Source organism: Apteryx mantelli, chromosome 12 (genome assembly GCF_036417845.1).
Source record: "Apteryx mantelli isolate bAptMan1 chromosome 12, bAptMan1.hap1, whole genome shotgun sequence".
In the NCBI taxonomy this organism is placed as follows: Eukaryota; Metazoa; Chordata; class Aves; order Apterygiformes; family Apterygidae; genus Apteryx; species Apteryx mantelli.
The window spans coordinates 6,132,876-6,156,046 of record NC_089989.1 but is presented as its reverse complement, the minus strand read 5'-3'; the positions used below and the strand labels follow the sequence as shown (position 1 = coordinate 6,156,046).

At 44.3% G+C, this 23,171-nt stretch overlaps 1 protein-coding gene and 1 long non-coding RNA gene across 3 annotated transcripts in view; one reads left to right on the top strand and one right to left on the bottom strand.

Annotated features, from left to right (window-relative positions):
- The window catches only part of CHDH (choline dehydrogenase), a 463,978-nt gene that overhangs the window by 91,403 nt on the left and 349,404 nt on the right, over nucleotides 1-23,171 (bottom strand). The window lies entirely within an intron of this gene.
- LOC106488597 (uncharacterized) lies at nucleotides 19,335-20,775 on the top strand. Its single transcript, XR_001293242.1, has 3 exons — nucleotides 19,335-19,411; nucleotides 20,174-20,236; nucleotides 20,707-20,775. It is a non-coding gene; the product is annotated as an uncharacterized lncRNA (long non-coding RNA).

The following is a 23,171-nucleotide window of genomic DNA, read 5'->3' as shown; positions in this document are numbered from 1 at the left end:
TCTACCACCAGTAGCCTAATAGATGACTAAAAATTGGAGATTGTTAATGTAAATAATGAAATTTTACTATAATAAGAATGTATCTAGAGCACATGACCCACTACCAAAAACTTCTAATGCATTTGAAGAAAATACAATTTTGACTAGATATAGAAGTTTAAGGAAACAGAAGAAGGAAAACATGGTGTTCTGCTTGGCTCCCGATGTGATTTAGAGGAGATGCTAAGGGCACTGTACAGAGCAAGGAACTTCTGTTTCTAGGTCCAAATTAAATAAAATTAGGCATAATTCTTAAATGTTAACAAGATTTGGCAAAGTTTTTTTTTTTTACTTTAGCTTGAAATATTATGAATAACAAGAATTTTTTATTAAGATAAATAATTCTGCAGAAGGGTACAGAATTAGAAAGAACTGTGAAAAGTCTCAGTAAAGGTACAGCATAATCTACTCTCCTGTATGATTTTGCAAAAGCCTTCATGGCTAAACCTCAGACTTCCTATCAGCTCAGCAAAAGAAAAACTGATGCTTTCTTGTGCCAGCGAAAGCATGTGTTACTAGTTTGGTCACAGTGTGGAGGATTAGAAGGGTGGACCATGTTTATCAACTTGCTGCTTTTTTTTCCTCTCTCAAAGATGTTCAGACTTGAAAGACTGAAAGGCATCTGTGGAAGAGGCATGCTCTGCAAGAAGCACCTGACATTGAAGCATAATTCTCCCTCAGTTACTTGTACTTTGCAATCTCACAGCAGTTCTTGAACAGACTTTATTTGAAGAAAGGAAACAAACAAAAAAGGCAATAATTAAGTAAATGCATAGGAGGGACTTTGAATAATTTAACCAACTCTTTGAAAAAGTCAGGGCAGAGCGAAAGGTGTCATGGGAGTTTGCTAATCTGCCAGAAATGTGTGATGACTAAATAAGTAATTACTACTCCGATTGTGTTTCACATTGGGCCCCGCCGGCACTCACTCAGGATATTTCTACATTTCCCATGCAACCTGCCCATGTGGCAAGTCTGTGCACATACTGTACCCAATTAGTGCGAAGTATAAGAGCTCCTCAGCATGTGTCTTATGTCTATAAACCCCTCCTGGAAGCAATTTTTCCAGCATACAAAGGAAAAAAAAAAAAATCACCCTTCTCTTAACTCTCTCAGAGGATAGCTCCCAAATAAGGGCAAAATAAGCACACGTAATACACGATAAAGAACTCTAATTAGATATTATTCTCTTGGTGTTTTGAAGATGCAGATCATTATCTACTTTAAGTGCTAAACATTACAAGCAATTAAATAAGTCATGGTAGGTGAGACAAGGCACTTGAAGAGAGCAGATGACTGTGGAAAATTAATGACACAGCCTGCCTCTATCTCAGCACACTCTGGGGAAAAGGGATTTTCTTCTATTTACAGATCTGGTGCTGAAGTTTCTCCAGGTGTTTAATCCTGCTCCCATTCATATCAATAGAAGAATCCTCATTGGCTTGCTTGAAAGCAGGTCTAGATCATAAATACTGGCAGCAAACAGCAGTACTTCCAGTGCACTACTCTATACCTATATTAAAAATAATAAAACAGCACACCTGGGACTGACTCCTGACAATAATAGAGATGGGCACACTCCTTGCAAGCAGCCAAAGTCTGGCTTGGATGGGAGGTGTGATCAGAGCACCAGGCAGGGGAGCTGCACCCACCTGGGGACACACGGCCCATACCACATCCCAACACCCAGGCTGTCGGCAGTCCCAATGGGGAGCTATCGGTGCCTCTGGAAGTGCAAGCAGGGAAGATGCTGCTTTTCTTGTGGGCATATCATTAATCATTTGCCTACTGCATTTACAATCAGAGATTAAACCTGGTTTGTAACTAAAGCCAATAAAAGAAATCATTAATAGCAGAATATGATATAGTTGGATCAAACACACAAGAAAATCTTGTTCCGGGATCACCTGCAATTCTTTTTTTCCCCACCAAGTTGAAGCTACAACTTCACCAAGGTTTCCTGTATAATCACACACATGGCTTGGACACAGCAGGTTGCAGTACTTTGGCATGCTTGTCTGAACGCCTAAGCGCCAATAAGCATTGCTTAAGTACCTGCTTAACTGAATCTGAACACTTTTTTTTTTGCTGTCCCAGTCTTTGATTTTCTCTTGTTAACTGTAGTTATCTTCTGAGGGTTGTATTTGTACTGAATTTTAAGTATGAAGAATCCATGATAAATTTTGATTTTAAAATTATATTTCAGTTAAGTCTAGTTGTTCCTCTCATATTTTATTTCTAACAAGTAGTTGAGTCTTTCCTGCCCCAAGTGAACTGCTCCCTAGAGACTGTCACACAGGCTGCACCTCGGCTCTGCGTACCACTACCAACCCGTGCGCCTCAACTCCTCATGCTCCCGCCGCTTTGCTGGCTACAAGCAGGTTAGCCCGGCCTTTTTTGCACTAGACAGAGCGAACAATTGTACTAGAAGGCCACAAGATGGTCTAAGCCCTATGACTAAATGGCACACCCTATTTCCTCAAGTATACATGTAGCTAAACTTCAGAACTGAGACATTTTGTTAGTTCTGCCATTAAAAAATAAAATTAAAAAATAAAAAATCAGAAAACAGCCCATGGCTGCATAGGGAGCGCCACCTGCTTTCCCAAAGGCAGCAGGGGCTGTGGACAGCCCCCTGCCTCAGACCCCCTAAAGCACTGCTGTCAAACAGCGCTGCGCATTGCTTTCTAGGCTTCTTGCCCCTTTAACATCTCAAGCTTGGGTTTCCAAAGAGCAAAGCCTCAAAAATCCATGTACACCTTGCACAAGTAGTAAAAGTTACTCTCTCTGCTTGTGTCCTAGTCTCTCCAGAAGCTGGTACCAAGGAAGCATCCCAACACAAGGAGCAGAGGGTACGTACCTGCTCTGTGCACCCTCCACAGGCACCAGTGGCAACTGTTATTTTGCTATACAACTCAGTGTGACCTCACCTTGTACAACAGACAGATACGCTGCTCTGTTAGTGCTTGATACACGTGTGCACTTTTTAGCTGACCAAAACATAATGCTCAGACAAGCAACACTTTCAGAAGAGAGAAAAGGGGGGGAAAAAAATACCAAAAACACTCTTGTACCAGGACTGTAGCAAGGGTCCTACTGAAATAAAGTCAACAAACCCAGAACTACATTTCAGTCCATCAACTGAAAGATTAGCTTACCCCCAGACTCAGGAAGCCACTGGAGCACTTCCTTAGGTGAGCATGTAATGAGCCAAGCAAATGCAAGAGGCTAGCCTAATAGAGGCTTAATTAATTAGTTAATTATTTACCCAGGGGCAGCTGTGGTGGGAAGCACAGAGGTGAAAATGCCTGTTTCAGAGTAGCAGGTGTGTGGTGGGTGTTCAGTCTTTGGGTTGGACTTCCTCTCTCCCTCTCTCTCTTACTTACTGCCTTCTGCTAAAAGCTGGGTGGATTGGAGACTGTTTTCTGCTGGTGAAGAAGCAGGTCTCCTAAATAGAAGACAACCCTAGGATGGCTTATGTTTAATGTTGTACTGAAGAAGTTATGTGCATCTGTGGTGAACAAGAAAGGCTCAGAGATAAGCACCTATGGCCACCATGCAGGTGTAGGGCAAGCAAAGCCAAACACGGGAATGGGTGATTTCATGTTATTCTAAGAGAGGTGGTGAGGATTACAGGGAAACAGTTCGTATCTTTTCCTCCTGCCAAAGACAGAGCAGTAAAGCCCACAATCAAAGTAAATTGGTTCTCCGAATGATATCCTGAGGACATCCAGCCATGGACTATCTCAAATTTAAGAGGAAAGACAGGCAGCCAGGAAGGTAAAAAATTAATTAATAACAGCCAGGGAACTGTCAGAGAGGATAAGACGAGAAACACTGTGACTCACGAAGGGCAGCAAGGGGAAAACCAAGCAAGAGCACCTGCGGTGGTGAGGACCACCTCCCATCAGAGGGCTGCTGACCGGCCAATGGGGCACACGTGCGTGGGGCCAAGGCTGGGTAACAGCCAGCCTGCCCAGAGCCACGGCTCGGCTCGGCTCGTGGTACTACGTAGTCAGTCAGGTGTGAAAGCAAACGGCATTCGCTAGCATGCGGGGGATTGCCTACCAATGACTCCAGGATCTGAAAGACCTTTGTCTTTCGGGATTATTCATCCTGAACTCTGATATTTGCTATTATCACAACTTAAGGGGTGTCTGTTATTAGACCTACTGATAGTGAAACAGATTGCTGTGAAAGGGCAAAGAGAAAATCGCCTCTTTACCGTGGTTCCCTAAGGCTAACCAGAGATGGGAGGCTGGATCCAGCCTGGGCTGCTCCCTATGGCTTCCTAAGAGCAGGCAGACAATGTACAACGAATAACACTTAATGTTTTAACAATCGGAGGGTTTGCACCCACTCAAATTATACGCCTCTCTGGGAGAGCACATCTAATTTGATAAAAATCTAACTTCCAGCCAGGAAACCCAGCGAACTTCTGCAGCTGGAAATGTGCAGGCAGGGATGTGCTGCGGGGCGCGTGGAGAGCCCCAAGAGACCCATCCGTCACAACGAAAACGGGTGCTAGGCTGGGAGGTTTGGTGAGAAAATACAAGTATTTCCTTTGCCTCGGCTGACTCCAGGGTCTGGACTGCTGGCCGACACCGAGCAGACGGCACCGGTGGGGGCTGCTGGGGGACAGGGCAGGCGTCTCCCGCCGGCGGCTGGGGCTGGCCAAGCAGGGTGGACAACCTGGCCCGAGACGGCCCGAAACGGCCCGCTGCGCTCCCCGGGCTCCTTCCCGGCAATCAGTCAGCTCGGCTCCTCCTCGTTCCCGCCGCAGGCACTTATAAGGAAGCAGGCCCTTCAGCACCGGATTGTGCTGTTTTCAGGCTTATCGCTCGATCAGGGTGGTGTACGGGCCTTTGTCCCAGAGGTGTGGCCGTGCCGGAGCCCGCGGCCACCTGATGTAGGGCGAAAGGGCACCACGTTTTCCAGGGCGTCGGGCTGGGCAGCGGCTAAGCGCACCTGTAACCCACACACAGCTCCAGCTGCGCGTTTTCGACAACCCCGTGCTCCCGCCCGGGGGTCCCATGGCGGCAGGGCTGGGCCGGGCCTCGCCGCCCACCCCGTCCCACCGCCCCGAGGGAGAGGGCGGCCGGGCTCCACCTGCTCCCAGATCAGACACGTTTGGGGGGTGACGCCAAGCCAGAAAGCAGGAACTGGTGGGGCTGGGGCCGGGCAGGGTGGGGAGCCGCAGGGAGGCCGTTAGTGCCCGGTGCAGCCCCGAAATGGCGGCGTCCCTCCCGCCACACGGGCTCCTGGGGCTGCCCGGATCCGGCCCAGGGCCACCTTTCCAGAAAGCTCCGGGCCAGGGAAAACACGACACTCCTCATTGCCACACTGGGAGCTGACATCACGCGGTGTTCGCCGCCAAAATGACGAAACGAAACCCCGGGTTTTCCTGTGAGTCAGGCTGGCAGCCCAGAGCTGAGCGCGCGGGGAGGCTGGCCGTGGCGGCAGGCCGCCCTCCGTCCGCCCTCGCGCTCGTGCTCGCCCTCGCGCTCGCGCTTGCGCTCGCACTCTCCTCGCGACGACGCCGGCGACGCCGGCCCCGCGGTCCTGCCGCGCACTGCACAGGTAACGCCGGCCCCGCGGCGCTGGGGCTCCGGGAGGGGGCTCCTCTCCTGCCTCCGCGGGCCTCCGGGGTCGCTTCCGAGCTCTCGCACCCTCCGTATGCGTTTCTCGTTGCTCTTTAAGGCATCACACTGCTGTACTAACAGTAACCGTGGCTACGGCGACAATATTCAAGACTTCAGTGTTACCTCTAAGTTCTTTCTGACCTCTCTTACAAATCTTTTAGATGTTTCTCTCTTTTCTTTTAAACATATAAAACCCTTCTAGCCCCCCCCAGTTTTCCACAGCGACAGGCTTGTTTGCCTGAGCTTTACCCAGGCGGTTACAGGAGGGCTTTCGGCTTCCAGCGAGTTTGTTTTCCTTCCTGCAGCGTTTCGAAATGGCGACGCAGGTGAGGACACGGCGCGTCAGTAGGAATACGGGCGCAAGGATTTCCAGTCGTGTCTGTAGCTGCACGGGGGCGCGCGCTAGTCGGCTTGGCAGGCAGGCCGGAGAACGTGTACCGAGACGCCCGAGCTCTGCAGAGCCCGGCAAACGGCGGCGCGGAGCAGCGGCGTGTATCGTGGCCCGCTACTTTGAGCGAAAAAGGAAGGAAAAAGGAGCGGTGCGGCAGGGGCAGGCGGGCTGGCGCCGGCTCCCCGCTCGTCCTGGGCAGGGCGGCACCCGAAGCGCTCCCAGCGCGGACGCGCGCGCCTTTTCCTGCCTTCCCGCCTGTTTTCAAGGACGCTGTAGACGTCCCGTGTCTCTGAGCTGGCCGCTCTGTCCCCTGTCACCCGTGTTCGATGACAGGGAGCAGGGCAGACACACAGCAGAATGATTTCGCTGGTGGCATGGCCTGAGGAAGCCAGAGTAGAAACGAGCTGCAGGGAAGGAGGTTTTGTTTTCTGGCTGAAAGAAACTGCCCCTGCTCCAGGCCTCGAGGACATCTCTTTCTGGAGCCAACCATTAGGATCAAATGCAGACCTAAAGGTGTGTTTTAAAAGGCTTTTTTGGTTTGATTTGAGAGAGGGCAGGGAGGGACTTATGTTTATTTTTAAAATAAAATTTAGCAAGATTTGGTAAAAGTAGCAAATTTAAAATGAAAGATAAAAGTAGTTATATTAGGACGATGTCAAAGGAAAAAAGTTTAGAACTAGCCCACTTTTTTGTCTTGAAGTCAAAACAACCTTATTTTGTTTTATTTGTTCACTATCCCACTGAAGAATTTCTCCCAGGAGTATTTCCACAACTAAGCAGAAGTTGTCTCATGCGGCAGGTATTAGCCTCACTTTCTAAAAATCTAGGAGAAGTCCAAAGCTGTATATGAACTTTTTTCTAATATGCTAAAAAGACCTCACTGCGATTAAGCTGTGATTTATTCTGGGGAAAGCAGGATGAGGTCTGTTCGTGTCACTCCCCAGTGAGCTCATGGCCAGGCTGAAGAGCTGGTGTATCATCATCCTTCTCTCGTTATTATGTACAATCAACTGCGTTGTTTTTAAAACATACAGTAATGTAATACCTGTAGTTATCCTTTGATTAGAGCTGATGCTCTTTCCAGAAGAACCATGGGGGAATTAATTGTCCAAACCTGACGAAATGAGGTACCTAACTTCCTTAGTTACTTAACGCTTGATGACTGACTCGGCTTAATTGTGGTGGAGACACCGAAAGGGAGCCTACAGCAGACATTGGCCACCCCTGGACCTCTCGTGGTATCTAGTCTAGCACGAAGCCTGCAACCGGGAGCTATCACACGGGGACGCATAAGTACATCAGGCAAATGTGTTTCTATTGCAGACACAGCTGAGCAGCTAGGTCATTTAGGCCAGCAAATGAATAAAGTTTTAAGGTAAATCGGTCTGACAGCTAATGAGGTTGACAGTATCCCCTCTGCCTTCAGTGCTGTATCTGCTCCTCCTCTGTGTGCAGTGGGAGAGATTTGCTAGTGCCCACCAGCTCTCTCTGCCTTTGGGATGATGCAAAGCCAGCATAAGGCAGCTGCTATGACGAGTTTGTGTCACGGGAATAACACAACACATCCTGAATGTGCCAAGGAAAATGGCCTTCACTAGTTGTTAGGAACCCCCAAGGCAAAATCTCTGAATTTCACTCTACAGTAAAACCTGTGGGAAATCTTTATAAATGTCTTTATGAAATGGAATTTATCAGTCAAAAAGGGAATATTCATATTTAAGGTAATTTTGTTCCTTCAGGCCTGGTATTTTAACCCTGCAAGCCAGCAGTCCACAAGCTGTAGTCCACAAACAGGTCTAAAGGATGTACCTGAGAAAAGCAAACACTGTTACAAGGTTTAAGCTCAGTAAATAGGAGACCAAGGAAGATACTTAGGGATCTGCAAATGAAAAAGGCTGAAAACCACTGCTGGAGATATATAACTGCACAGAAATTATGATGTTCTTTACTGTGTGGCCTGGAATGAATTTATCCAGGGTGTGATGTGCTGGAGTCCTATATTTCAACCTCAGCCGTGGCTTACCCGGACGGAGAGGAGAGCTGCATTTCCCACATCCCTTGCCAGGTGCTCACACTCTCACATTGCAAAAGACTGTCACACGGTGCTGTTGCTACAGCAGTTAAGGATGTAAATGAGGCAAGGTTTGTAGGAGAGGTGATAACTTTTATTAGACTAGTTGACAGAGTTGAAAGCTTATTTGTCCAGAAACTTGCCAGTTTTTCCAGGTGTATCAGGTACTTTAATAAAAAGTATTATCTGTCCTTAGAGATGTTATCTTGCTTCATCAGGAATGCTTTCAAAGCGTTCTCAAAATATTAACTTTTTTTCACACAGTATGTGTAAGAGGTAGGTAGCAGTGTTTTGGCCTCAGCCTTTTACAGTGATTAAACCAAGAGCCAAATAGCAAATCCGTGCCTAAAAAGAGTTTCAACCTAAGGGCCTCATCACTTGAAGAACACTTGCAGTATAGGAAAGAAGGAAACTCCTCGAATCACAGAACATGTGGGACCCTGACTCTGGTTCCAAAGGAGGGATAGGTTTTGCAGATACTTTGGAGTCTGTTTGTGTCCAGTTGCCTCTATACAAGAGCTGACATACTAAAAAAAAAAAACCTGTTCTGTTTCCATAATTAACACATTTTCACTTACTTGTATGTCATTAACCCTCTGAAGATATTAACTGGACCTGTTTTGGATTTTGTATTAGAATAGTTTTCTGAATGGTGATAGTCTCTACAGAATTGAAATTGCCCTTAGGAAAATGTCCATTTTCCATCTGGAAAATTTAAAAGAAATACTTAGAATTCAAACTGCTTAACTGAAAGTGTTTTGTTGAATAGACCCAAAAGTCATATTATTAAAAAAAAAGTGTGGGTGTATTAACTGTTTTCCTACTGTGCATTGCATAGTGGAAACTGTAGATCAGGTTCCCCCAAAGTCTTCTTTTGCATTTCTCACTACTACAGTGTTTTAGCTGAAATGTTGCATGAGGGGAGATGGAATCTGTGCAGGAAGCCTGGGCCACAGCAGTTGGATGCAATTGTGTCCAGAACTACAACCACCACAAAAAAATGCATCCTCAGAATAAAACAGCCTGGAAACAAAATTTCCAGGGTGAGTTTAGCAAACAAAAAGGAAATATTGCATTTTGGGGATGTCAGAATGTTTGGTTTCCCTGACAAATGTCAATAAGAAACCTCCCAGAATCAGTATTTCCAAATTTCCAATTCATAAATCTAAAATTAATGTGAATTTTCTTTTCATGCCAACTTGGGTAGAGCAAATATTGAAGTGTCAAAGTCTTCTGTGAGACAAAAATTCCAAATCTCACAGGGCTCTAATATGAACTATTTCCGCCACTCTCCTTGATCTGCATATTTAAAGTGTAAGGATGTTAAAGGTAAAGAATAATCATTCTCTTTAGTGAATGAAACAGTTCCTATTAAGTTACTCACATCTGTGGCAAATAGTTAATTAGACACCTTGGTAGCTGGAAAAAAAACAACAATGTGAATGATCAAGTCTGGCTTCTTTTGGTTTTACTCATGATGATCAGAGTTTTATTCTTTCATAATAACCAAAGGCCAGCCCAGCAAGCCTCCCTCAGAGTAGTCGAGAATGGGTCATGGGAGGGTGAATGAATCATGATGTGAAACTCCCATTGCAACAGAGAAGTGATTTCAAAATTAAAGTGCCTAGAGATAGAGGCCATGTCTGCAGAAAATCAGGTGTATGATGGGAAAATAAAGAAGGTCTGACTGATGTGTTTCTAAACAGTATCTGATTTTCCCCCCTCTTTCAAACAGTCACAGCAATGGAGAACTTGAATGTCTTGCTCCCAGATCTTACTGAAGAATTGCAAGGTAAGAGTAGCACACGAGGGCTCAAGCTTCTGCTTATTTCCACTGTGCAATAGATTTTGCTGTAGTCGTCCTGAATCAATGAAACTCATTTCCTATGAAAACATGCTTCATCCACCTTCTCCTTGCCTGTAAAAGATCTTCTCCTGAGGTATTAGATGCGGTGCATTTCAGGCTAAATGTCGTGGATTTATTGTGTTTCTTCTTCCCATCTCTTCATTTTAATGTGAATAACAGAGCTGAGAGCCTGCCCTCTGTTCACTGCCACCACATGATGGCCCATAACAGGCCTTAATCACCTGTGCGAGGGCGGCAATATGCGGCGGCAGACCTGCGAGGCAGTCCCGGCTCAGTGCCATGCTCTGACGGTGCTGCAGCAGTTGAGTCACCTCCATCACACTGCTGCTGTTTAGACTCAGACACCCTGGAGCTCAAATGACTTTAAATCCTCTTTTCCTGCTTTTACCCCCTGGTCCATGCTCAAGAGTGCCTCAACCTTCAAGAGATTCTTCCTATGTATTCCCGTCTTCCCTCCCTGACCTGCATCTGTCCTCTCAAGTGCCCATTATTTGTACTTGACTGCAGCCTACAGGGCTGAGGGCACTGGGTTTATACACGTGGAGCTTCAGCTCGCCGAAGACACTTGGTTGTTGCAGGCACATGTGCACTGCTTCCTAAAAGACTGCTGGTAGTGAGCCTGAGCACTGAGACTTTGCTTAATTTGCCTTTGTTTGAATCTTCACCGGCTCTTTCGGCCTGTTCCAACTTCTTCTCTTGAAGACAAAATTATCTGGGAGGGACTGGCCCCACTCAAGTCTGTGCCAGCTGGCCTTCGACAAGGGGTCAGTTCCTGAGCCTCTTTAATTTAGCAGTATAGACATGAGAGAGAGTCCTCTGTTTCCTGTCCCCAAACTTCCCCAGACAGTCAGACTGGAGCTACACAGCTCATGAGGGAAGCTCAGAGCATCTTGCATAGACTCCTAGGAGATGTGGAGCAAAGGAAGGGCTTTGCTTTGGGAGCACTTGCTTTGAGGTTGGGGTCGCTCAGACTTACAGCTCAGTCTAGGCACCACGAGCTACAAGCTCGCCCTCTGTATTTTCCAGTTAAAATGAAAGGCAAGGAAAGAATGAATGCAGAGTCTCTGAGAGCCTTAAAAGACATATTATCTAGAAACCACCCCTGCAGACAAGCAGAGACTGCTGCCCAAGCTCTGTGCCCACGAGCAGTGTCCCCCACCCTGCACGTGCCACACACACGGTCCAGCTGCCAGGCCCTTGCTTCGGCCGCACTTCTCTGGCTCCCATCTGAGCTCAACACCAAAGGGCCTCCGGCTGATGTGCTCCTTCTCTGCCTCCTGACCAAATTCACGCTGCCCCTGCTAGCTGCTCAGTTTCTGCTGTAGCTCATGGTCTAGCGAAGGAGGACCATCACACCATCAGGGCGCTATCGTGCTGCGACAGAGACCAGCAGTCAGTTCCCTGCCCTTCCGCAGGCTTCCTGTCTGGCCCCAGGCATGCGCTTGTGGGAATTTAGATGCGTGAAGGGATTTTGCTGCTCATTAAATGCTTAATGCTCTTTAGAAAATCCTACAGTTTTAGGTATCTCGGTACCTTAGCATCACAAAGACGCTGGTAATTTATACAGACTATTGACACTTCTCTACTGGTTTCTGGCGGGGTGGGTTGCCTTGTACAATACAGCACTACTCTCTTTCCTATAAGCAAACATGCTGCAGAGTCTGAAGCCTGTCACCACACCTCCACTGAGCATGCCACCACGCAGCCCACCACTGCTGCTGCACAGTGATTTGCCCCTTTTTCCTCCTAGACATTTTTCGGGGGGCTTTTACTGCTGATGCCCGTTACTTGGAGAACCATGAGAAAATGAACCAGTCCTTCTGGGAATCACTCGTAAAATGTTTAGCCACCACCGACCCGGCTATCCTGGATACTGAAGAAACAAACAATGTAAGTTATTAAAGAAACATGCATTCTTTGTAAAACACTGTTATACAGATAATGTTGTACTTCTCTGCTATTCTTTGGGAGGAGAAAACATCTAGTCCAATTATCTGATATGCTAAAACAGCCCAAGTGGTGTAAAAGGGCCATTACATAAATGAGACTCAGGCCACCGCTTTTTACTTCATCATTCTCCATGTGAAAAAAATAACTTTCCAGAGGAGCTGGCCTCGTATGTATTCCTCAGGACATGTTCAGCACCCTTTTTTTCCAGGCAGGACTATTGTTGGTGACATTTTGCCATAAGATACTGCAGAGATTGCATATCCGTTTTCAGATCCTGTAACATATTTCTCCAGCTCTTTAAAAAGTTAAATTTTGCGTTCCACAGTTGGTTGATGGCTCCTCTCTGGATTGCTGAATGGAATTTAGGTTCTCTTCCCCTCTTTGGTTTTACTCCTTGTCCCTGATTTCCCCCTTGTACAGTGGGAGGTGGAGGGGAGGGAAGGTTACATTTCCCACAGATGGGATGAGAGACATTCATTTGTATGGCAGGATCTACTCACACACGCTAGGTTTTATCGGATGGGCTATTTGCTGTTCACTCACCTTTCCTTCAGTTGCTCAACAGATGCAATGTCCTGCCTGGAGGCTGTGCAGCCTGCCTGAAAGTCATAGGGAAGAAAGGAGCCAGGGCAATGGCTCTTCTTTACCTGTTGCTGAAGACAACCAACCCGTCTGGATATAGGCAGCTGCCCAGCTCCAAGGGAAAGGGTGAGTCCTACCTGGCTGCCCTTCAGCCATTTTGTTGAAATAACTCTAGTGCCACTGGGACTTGATGCCTGTCAGAGAACTCTGATGCACGCTGGAAGTGATTATCAGTGAATAACCATAAAATGTCTAGGAATACTGCTTATAAACATCACTTAGGTGTGGTGATGTTGGGAGCCAAAGATAGACACTATTTTATTCTAGTCTGAACTGGTTTCTTCAGGAAAAAAAGCCTTGGTTGTTTAGGATGAGAAGAAACCTTGCCTGGGGTGGTGATGCCAAAGGAATTTCTCTGAATTAAAGTGGTGTCCCAGTTTTTCCTCTCTAACTGGATTCAGGCCACTGAAGACACTTGTTTGTATGGACTGTTATCCAGCCAGTCTGGAGCTCTCTTAGCTCCTAAAGTGGGAAAACCTGAGCTGAACTGCTGCAAATATTTTTGCAAACCTCCCTAGCACGTGCAGTAGTAACTAATAGGAGTGGATAGACGGTGCCGCTTAGGGTGCCAGGCCAGGTGACAAGATTCAGACGGGCTCCACTGCACTTCTCATCTGCCCTGTTGTCCAATAAAAAATGAAGTAAGTGCAGCTCCACGGGGTCATCATCATCATTAATCATTATTAATACGTCACAGAGCTGCATTCATTCATGTCCAGTCATGAATGTCCAAGTATTAAAAATAATAGTGAAGAGACACACAGACCTTCCCGCTCTCAGCACAGAGCTGAATTTGAAGCCGTTAAGAATCACCTAAAACTCCAGCCACACAAGCCCAGAGCCCTTCACTGCCTGGCCCAGGAGTCCTCCTGCAGGTTTTTCCGGCAAGTTTTCCATTCCTGGGTGCTTTGGCCTAGCCGGCTTTGAGGACTCTGCCGTATGCCACAAGAGGGTGCTGGCTTTGCGGCATAAATACAGGGAACCCAGCAGAAACCATAGTGATGACGGGTGAAGTAGCCCAGGAGGTTGTGAACAGCTTTCTCCAGCTAAAGCACCTTTCAGCTGAAACTGCTGTTGCTTCAGGGAGTGGGAATTTTCATGGGAGGAGTATTGTGGCCAGAGAAAGAGGCCAAGGCACCTGCCACAGCTGTTCGAAAGAGGCAAAACAATGGTGTCTGTGATGCTTTCCTTTGTAATGCTGTGTACTACTCCTGGGTGCAACGGCTGAAATAAGGCTAAGGGCCTGATTTCTTGTCAGACTGCCCTTAATACAGCTTTGTGAAACATGGTTAATCCATCAACGTAAAACAGAGAAAATGTAAATAGTTGTTTCAAGGTGTTTTTTTTCTATATGTGTCACAACAGATGAAAAATTGAAATTCCTGAAGAGATTGGAAAGGAATTCCATGCTTTCACAAGGGGAAAAAAAGGCTGAAAGTTCATCCCAAGAGTCAATGGATGAAGATCCACAAGGTAAAGAGAATTTATTTTACTTCTCCCTGACACATAAATTAGTCCTATTGAGTGTTCAGAAGAGATTCATATAGGAGACTTGCACCAATTCAGTAGCGATTGTGCAGAACTCTGAAAAAAGCAAGAAACTGTGCAAAAGAGACAGCACAAAATAATATCTCTAGATTCAGCAGCAGCAAAATAGTGGCTGCCTCCTGCCCCCATGGAAGTTGGAGTTGTTGGAAGTGTAGAAAGCTGCTGCAAGATTCCTTCCTAAATAAATTCTTATGAGCTCATAACTTCTACAATCCTCCATGAACTGTGCTCCAGCTGAAGTCTGTGCTATAGCAGGAGGCAAATAATAGCTGATGTATAGCAGTAGCTGGTGATGCTGTAGACCTTCTCTAGCATTTATTTCCTTAACAGCAAACATCAGCAGTGTATCAAAAGTCACTTTGGCTGCCACTAAACCATTTCATTCAAGGAAAATCAGAAAGTAAGAAAGCGACAGGCAACATGGAAGGGCTAATGCTGATATTGGCTCATTCTGTCACAGAAAACCACTAAGGATGGATTAAGACCAAATGAGTTGCATTTAGAAATAACTTTTTTTAAATGGTTAGCAGTGCAGCTGATGTTCTTGCGTTTAAAATCAGAGCTTGCTTGCTATACCCCTTTATACCAATTACTCTATCTTCAGAAAGGTTTTGCTCTTTCTGTCCTATTCAACCAGCTTTAAAGAGAGCTGTGAGGCAAAAGCAGCTAATAATGGCCCTTGCCTTTCAAAGCCTTGATTTCTGCCTACGTATCTCGCGGCCATTATTATATTATCAGCAAACAGCTAGAGTGCTGTTGTTTGGTACTGCTGGCTCATTTTCTGTAGGCCTGATGAAAAACAATATTGAGGAATATTTAAGAAGATAGAAAACCGAAGGCCAATTACACAGAGGCGGGACAAAGTAACAACAGTATTGTTTTTACTGGAGTCAACCAATATAGAACGACAAAAGGATCACTTCCGGCATTCTTTGGTGGGACTTTCAAACAAAAGTACATTAACACTCCACAGGCAGCATTAGGCATAGGCAAAGGCCCAGTCAGAATTTGGCTGTAGAAAAAGCATTTCCTGAAAGACAAAGCAGAAATAACACCACAGAGCATGGCTGAGCATTAGAGCTGAGTCAGGAGAGCAGCAAAATCTGGAGCCATAGGAGAACTTCTGCTGTCTGGGTCTGCATAGACAGTTGCCGTTGAAACACAGCAAAAGCATTTTGAAAACCTCTACCACAGCCACCACTTACAGGATCTGCTCTCAACCCCCATGACTGACTGGAGATGATCAGTGAGGACCATGCTTTGCATCTTGGTCCCAAAGCTTTTACCTTCCTTCTAAAGAAAAAAATGGAAAACAAGTACGATGCAGGTAAAGAAAAGATCCCATGTCAATGCACAGAAATAGTATTAGCTTGTGGTATAGAACCATGGATGTACTAAAGCTAAGGCTATAGTCATTCAGTTAACATCTTAAATTGATGTCAGCCCAGATGCAAGAGCAGCTTATTTAAAATGGCAGCAGGAGATCTAATCTTACAGGAGTCTGATTATACCTGACTCTGGCCACTGTGAGAGAAGGAATATGGTGGGCTAATACTCTCTTTATATTTCCTTTAGATGCTAAACTGCCAGATTCACAAATGAGCTGCCCTTTTTAAAGAGTAAGAGTTGGGATCTAGCCTGTCACACTTACACAATCATATTAATTTCAACAGAATTGCATGGGTAGGACTGGCAGCAAGATATGCATAGTCATTATAAATATTAATCTACATCAAATTTGTGTAATATTTTAGGTATACCAGGGGAGGTTGTTCCCTATGGAGATTCAGGTAAGTGTTCCCAGGTAACAACCTTGTCCTGTGGAAAGAGGACTCTGTAACTGCAGTCTCTTCTTTCTGACGTTATTATATTAAAATATCTCTGTGACTGTAAATCCACTGGGTTCCTGTTAACCTGGCATTAGGCCTGGGCATGGTGCAGAGTTGTAGTGGATAGTCATCCACTACACAGGTGATCTGTTGATCTGTACAAGGCATTCTAGCAGATTAAGATATTAAGTGCCCAATTTCTTGTAGGTCTGCCAAAGGCATGTAGGATCAGCCCACAGCAGTCTGGTCATCTCTTTTAAGGGAAAATGCAGTTGCCTGTTGGGCAACTACTCAGATTTTCCCCAAAATGCTAGACAGTTTCCAGCATTCCCTGCTGTTCTCTATCCCCCTGCTGAGTAGGGCTGCAAGTTCGGGAGAGAGCTGGAACCTGGTTTCAGCAAGATGATACTACTCCGCTCTGAATACCTTCCTCCCTCGGCTCAGAGCACAGAGTGTTCCCCGCCAAGGGAGGATAGTAGGTGAAAGCCAAGCGACAAGCAAACAGTGCTAGGTGAGAGGCTTGGAGAGATGGCTACAGTGTAAATGCAGATTTCCATTTATCAGGGACTGCTGAGCAGCAGCAAAACAGCCCATCGTAGAAAATTTTCAGCAGCTTGTTTGCACTGTGGACTTGATGCCTCCTACTCCCAGGCAGACGCCACATTTATTAGTTATCAGAGGCTGAGAGCAGAGGGACTTGTCCCAGCAGACTGGCCTTTCAGAGAGGACCCCTGCCCAGCCACTTTCTTTCCCGGGAAGTAAAGAAAAGTTGCTGTAACATGGACTCCTTTAGTTGAGGACAGAGTTGGGAAGAGGATGCAAGTGGCAGCATAATCCCTAGGGGGGATTTTGTGCGATTATCACTGGGGAACTACATAAAACACTAGGGGAGAAGAGTATATCTTAACACAGCATTCTCCCCACTCATTCTCCTGCCGAGTGTCAGACGGCCTTGAGGTGCCACCTCTCACCAAGGCCTTGTTGCTTCAGTTCTAGATTACTTCAGTGTATGACACTGAGCTACTGAAAACACTTAGTGAGCGCAGGACACCCTGCCCACTGCCTCGGACAGGTTCAGGGGATACGTATAAACAACACTGGTGTCCTAGGCTCTGCTTGGTTCCAGCTTCAGTTCTAGCAAATACTTGCCCTGCTTGCTAGCGCTCATAACGGTGGGAAAGAATTTGTTCTGTAAGCAGCTGTTGGCAAAGATATATTGTTTCTAACTGTTGCAAATATAGAAGTGTTTTTACCATCAGAAATAGATCATAAAACTGTGTTGCTTTTCAGAGATTACCAGAAGAGAAGATGCAATTGCAGATGGTAAATATAAAGAAGCAAACTGAGAAGTCTTTTATTTAGTTATTTTTCTAAACAGTGTGTGTGCTTTTTCTTCTGGATGCTGTCTTTCAGTAACCAGTTTGTTCAGTGACGATAACTATACCTCCTCCTCAGTGCCTAAATATTTCTTAAAGAAATATTTGAAGTTTTAGAATAGTTACTAAAATGCAATTTAATGCTTTAACAGAACAAATGCGGTGCAAATCATTCAGTGATACAAGAGTTACAATGTGACTATTGCCTTTAGGAAGCAGAGCAATACAAAACAGACACCTGGCAGCTATGTTTTGGTATTCTGATAAATTCTGTGAGTATAGGTCATTCACACACTCATGCAAACACACAGAGCAACATTTGTGAATCAGAGTAGTGCAATACTATGTTAATGTTGATAATCAAATTATTGTTTGTCACAAAACCAGAACTGTATCAATCCAAAACCCTCAAAGAATCAAAAATTCACAAACGTGAGTCATGTGTCAGAACAGAATTTCTCTGTAAATTTTAGTTGCTCCACAGTTCAAAAGCAAATAGCAAGAGTCTGTAGTTCATTTGAATTTCAAAGTTTTTTTCCCATACCGTTCTATTACATCTTTAAATAAAATGAAATTCACTGCTAGGCAGTGGCTGCCTGGAGGCACAGCCTAGTGCAAGTGAAACTAGCATCTAAAACTTGCGATGAATCAACCCCCAAAGGCTTATACACAGCAGATTGCCTAGAGGACTTCTCAAGCAGTCAGCAAACAAAGGAAAAAAACAAAACAAAACAAAACCAAAACTGCTCTGGACATGCCATTGGAAATCTGGTAAAATATCCAGCTCTTTCTGACTTTTGCCAACACAGTCACAGAAAGAGCAGAATTTGGCAATTCTACTTGCAACTAGAGTAGAGCAAAAATCCATCTACTTAAACCTCTAAAGAGATCTAGCTAGTTTTTATGTTGTTCTTTCTATGTATCAATATAATATACATTATAATACATTGACCAATTGTCAGTTACAGTTCTTAATTTGGGGGATGCAGAAATACTTTAACATCAGACTTAAGCAGATTGGTGGTACCCACATTAGCATAATGAGAAAGATTGTTTTATTATAGCAGCTGTAGCTGTGCAAAGAACCTAAGAGCCAAATAGAAGCTCCCTTGTCCTACTGCTTTACTCCTCCACTGTAATTTTGAGACTATTGATTCTCTCAGACTAGATATAAAAGACCCAGCATGCTTTAAAAACAATTTGGGATTATTAATTCAACCATCTGATGGTGCTATTTTTTAAAACTGCTGCAAGTTATTTGGAAAGCACTTTTGGGGTGAATTTAAAATTGCTAGTTTGATCTTTCTGAAAGGTTTACAGATCTTTCCTTTGAACAAACAAACTTTTTATGTAGATTCGGCTTTGAGAGAAATCAATTCCAGATATAAAAAGGGAAAGTAACTTAAAACTCCAAAACTTCAGAGTTCTGTGGCAATAAAAGACATTGCTTTTTTTCTAGCATATGAGAACGACAGCACTCGCCTCCCTCAGCGGACGGTGTGGTGGATGGGCATACGGAAGGATGGTAATTTTTTTTTTTTTTTTTTTTTTAATGTAGCTAGTCCCAACCCTAATGAACCTTATGCCGAGAATAAGATCTCTGGCACAAAAAGTTTCTTTTCAGCTTATGAGTAGTTTGATGAGGTTCACAGGGACTGCTCATAAGACAACTTTTGTGCATGTGTGTGTTTTGCAGTTGAGTCTAATACCTGAGACATCTCATGTGGAAATACCCTTCATTCATTGAGGAATACACTGTACCTGAATGTGTATTCCTCAGGACCATGCCTGTAGTTATGACCCGATTTCCCCTCTCTGTTTCAGATGAATTCTTTCATTTTGTCATTCTTTGCTTTGCCATCGGAGCTTTACTAATTTGTTATTACTACTACAAAGGTAAGGCAAGACTTTAATGAAAGGATATACTGTTGCACACCTGAAAATGGACAAAGCCAAACAATCATTTATTTTATTTCCCTAGATTGGACTATTTCTCTTGGAATTGGTTTAATCACCTTTGCTTCCCTGGAAACCACTGGGATATACTTTGGTCTAGGTACGTGTGTTTATAGCAGCCAGCTCTATACCAACGTCAAGGATACAAGTTCACACAACCATTTCACTACAGAAGTCTAGAAGAATACTATTGCTGAGACTCTGTAAATCATCACATAACTATCTTGTAACATCTCATTCACAATTAGACAGTGTGGCTGGAGACAAACATGCCTCAGTGACACTGAGGAGAGATATTGGCTCATTTTGCATTCCCAGTGATCACGAGACCCTGAGTCACCTCTTGCGGTAGCAATGGCTGAACGCTAAGTTGTCATGACAACGTATAATTTTAGCAGCATAGCATTCTTCCCAAACACCCTGCAAGGAGCTGCACACTCGGGCTGCCCTTCCTGCCCTGCGAGCGCGGCTGCTGAGCTCCCTGAGGAGCAGCTCTCAGCAGAACCTGGGTGGCAGCAGCTACCGGGAATTATAAAAACCCAGGGATTCCTGGCAATCCCCATGGATCTCATAGGAAAGATGCAGCTAGCAGCAAGCTATGGCTTCCCAATCCAGAACAGAAGCCTCCTCTGTAATCTCGCGCTAATGTGCTCAGTAGGTTGTGGATGGCTCTGTCAGAACGCAGCCTTGTCACAGCTCTGTTACTAATGATATCACAGAAGCGCCTGTTTAAATAGTCAGCTTACATCCATTAATATTGCAGGTGTCAGCATCCATTTTTGGCCCTTTTCCTATTTTTTATGCTTTGTGTTGCTATCTGGCTCATCCTGAAAAAATGTTTGTGGTTTGTTTTCACAATTAGTGTATCGAATTCGGAGCGTACTTGACAGTTTTGTTCCTCTGATTGCGAAATTCAGGCCAACAGGTAAGAGTGCTTTTCTTACTGCCTGCAGGTATATTCCTTGGACCTCACTGAGTATTTCATTTTGGTTGACTCTTAAGACCAATTTCTCTAAATTAGAATTTCTGATCTTAATTAAAAAAAAATATTTTACTACAGTCCATTACAGCTGCTTGGATTTAGAAATGAATTATTCTTAACTCTTTCCAAGTGGCAGAGCACATTCACATTTTTAACATATCTGCCCTGTATGGGACATTCATTATTTGCTGGCAATATCTGAATGAGAATTATATAGCTCAATTAAAAATGGAGTGCGTGGGAACAGTTTCCTGTGTCTGGTCTTCAAACAGCCTCCAGGCTCATGTCTATTTGTGCTTATGGAATAAAAGATATGAAGAATGCAGAAAAGTTGCATCAGGGGCTAACAGTAGACACATGACATTTATTTGAACACACTGGTCCTGACCATCTTCTCTTTCTTTATCATGTAGGTATGAGGAAAGCTGCCTAGGAGGAGTATTTCAGGGAAGTTCCACGAATCCCTGTTGTCCTGATTTCTGGTATTAAAAGAACTGTTTTATGAGAGGCAGACATGGAAAATTAATTATATATAAATATAAAATATTGAAATATTAAACCATAGAAACATGTCATTCTCTCTACTCAAAAATAAAGCTAAAACTGTGGTACTGAGTCCCTTCCTTTCTTCTGAAGTCGTCCATGGCTCAGCAGAGCTCATTAGACAATCTAAGTCTAGGATTATAAATTAATTCCATGTGTTTTAATACATCACATTCTCCTTCCTTCCCCCATGCACTCATGTTTGTCTGGTCATAGTTTATCAAAATCAACAAAAAGATCAAAATTATCCTCAGCTGGTTCTGGATTAGGCTCTGGATGTTTCAATAGGAATCTTGGCACCCGCAAAGGCACCTCCTCTTCACCCCTTGTGATGCTGCAAACCAGGCAAACACCAGCTGCTTGCTTATACAGCTGAGCCCCAACAGTGCAATAGCACTGAGGCAGATTAATTTATTGTGGCAGAACTCAATATAGTGGGTGTATAATGATTTCACCCAGTGAAAGCTGAGTGAGATTGTACATGTAGCGACATAATGGTGCAGTAATGAAATTACTATTAGCAGCAAATTTAATCTCTTCTGAGGGGAAAAAGAAAATGCTTGACCCATCCCCCCCCACACACCCCTTTTTTCCTTCTGGTAAAATAAAGTGCAACATTGCCATTCCTGTCATTTGATAGGACCTCTTACATGTATTTATGTAGGGCTAAGTGTAATCACAGACAGACTGAAAAAAATAATAAAAGATACCTTTAAATTTTAAGTAAAAATAAGGTCATCATAACCGAAGAAGGATGAAGGCATAAAGTCAGACAGAAAAAAAACATAAAAAATGAGGGGAATTGGAAGGAAATGCAGATATAAAAACATTAGCCCAACAGCCCCATTTTAGTTCAGCGAAACAATTTCAAATCTTGCTCAGAACATTAAAAAGCTTATTTTCTAGGAGTTAAACTTATTTTAAGCATCAGCATTTATCATTCTTGTGTGGTGCAGTTCCATTTGCACATCCAGAAATACCACATTGTGTGCAGATCTGTACCAACCCAACAAAGCAGTTACCTAAACATGTCAGGGGACGTTACTAAATTAAGCAATAGGATGAATACAAGTTATTTTGTAATATTCATGTTCTCATTTACATGTACCATGTACGTTTTTGTAGAAATCTTCTGTCATACCAAAATAGTGCATATTTTGTGTTTTTACTCTGAAAAACAAGTCTTGCTTCAGACCAGTGTAGCACTGTTAGTGTCAAATGGCTTTTGTCTGAACCGAACACTGTGCATACAGTCACCCTGCTCCGATAATGACAATAGCTTCTTCAGTTTCTTCTACTCTATAACGTCTTTCAGAAAGGTAGTTTGTGGAAATAGTCAGGATGATGAAAACATATTTTAGTACTAAATATGCTTTCAAATTTGGTATATTGCAATCCAAAGAATAACCTTTTTTAAAACAACCAGAAGCTGCTTAAGGGTAACACAGAAGTAGCGAAACATATCAAACAATGGAACCAATCATGTGAGGTGAACAGCCCATCCAACCTAGAGCAGCTCCCATGAGAACAGGCAGCTCTGTGGAAAAAGCAACTTACGTCTTCAGTCACATCCTCTCAGGTATCACAGAAGTTCCTGCTGTTCCTTCAGATCCTTCTTCTTGAGTCCATCTCAGCATTTGAAATGCTCCTGCCTCTGCCCAACAGCAATCCTGTGATTCTGGTCTCCCTTCTTACCCTAGTTGCAATAGTGCCCAAGCGCTCAAAAATATGATCATAGTTCTTAAGAAGAGTATCTGTCCCCCTAAATAAGCACAAGGCTCACATGAGCTACCATTCTCCATGGCCAGCAAGTCCTCCCAGAGCTGACAGCTCACCATTCCTATAGCCCTGTTGGTCCTCTACCTTCCTCTGTTTGCTCCCCAAGAGCTGGTGCATCTCCTTCCACTACACTCACATCATCCAGTACATAGAGTCCTTCTCCTTCAGTTTTAAGTGTCTGGGGGGCAGTGCAGAAAGGAAGAACTGAAACAAAGGCATTAGCCACCCTCTTCCTGCAACACATATTTCTGCTTTTCTTTATCCCCTCCAATGCCTCACATTTCTAGCCAGATAGGGGGCTAGTGAGCTCTTCTGGCAGTAAGGGAGGAATTCCTTTTTTCACCCAGCTCCCCTCCAGACAGGATTTTAATCTTCAGCAGTAAGTTGGACCAAACATCAAACAAAGAAGTTATTCAATTCACTCTATGCTACTATGCCCACTACACAATTTCCCTGCTGAAGCACAGCCCACTTAGACCTTTACAGTGAACACTCCACCACTTCCAAGCTAGAGCTCATAGTAGGGAAGGTCAGTTGCAAAGCACAAAACCTTCCT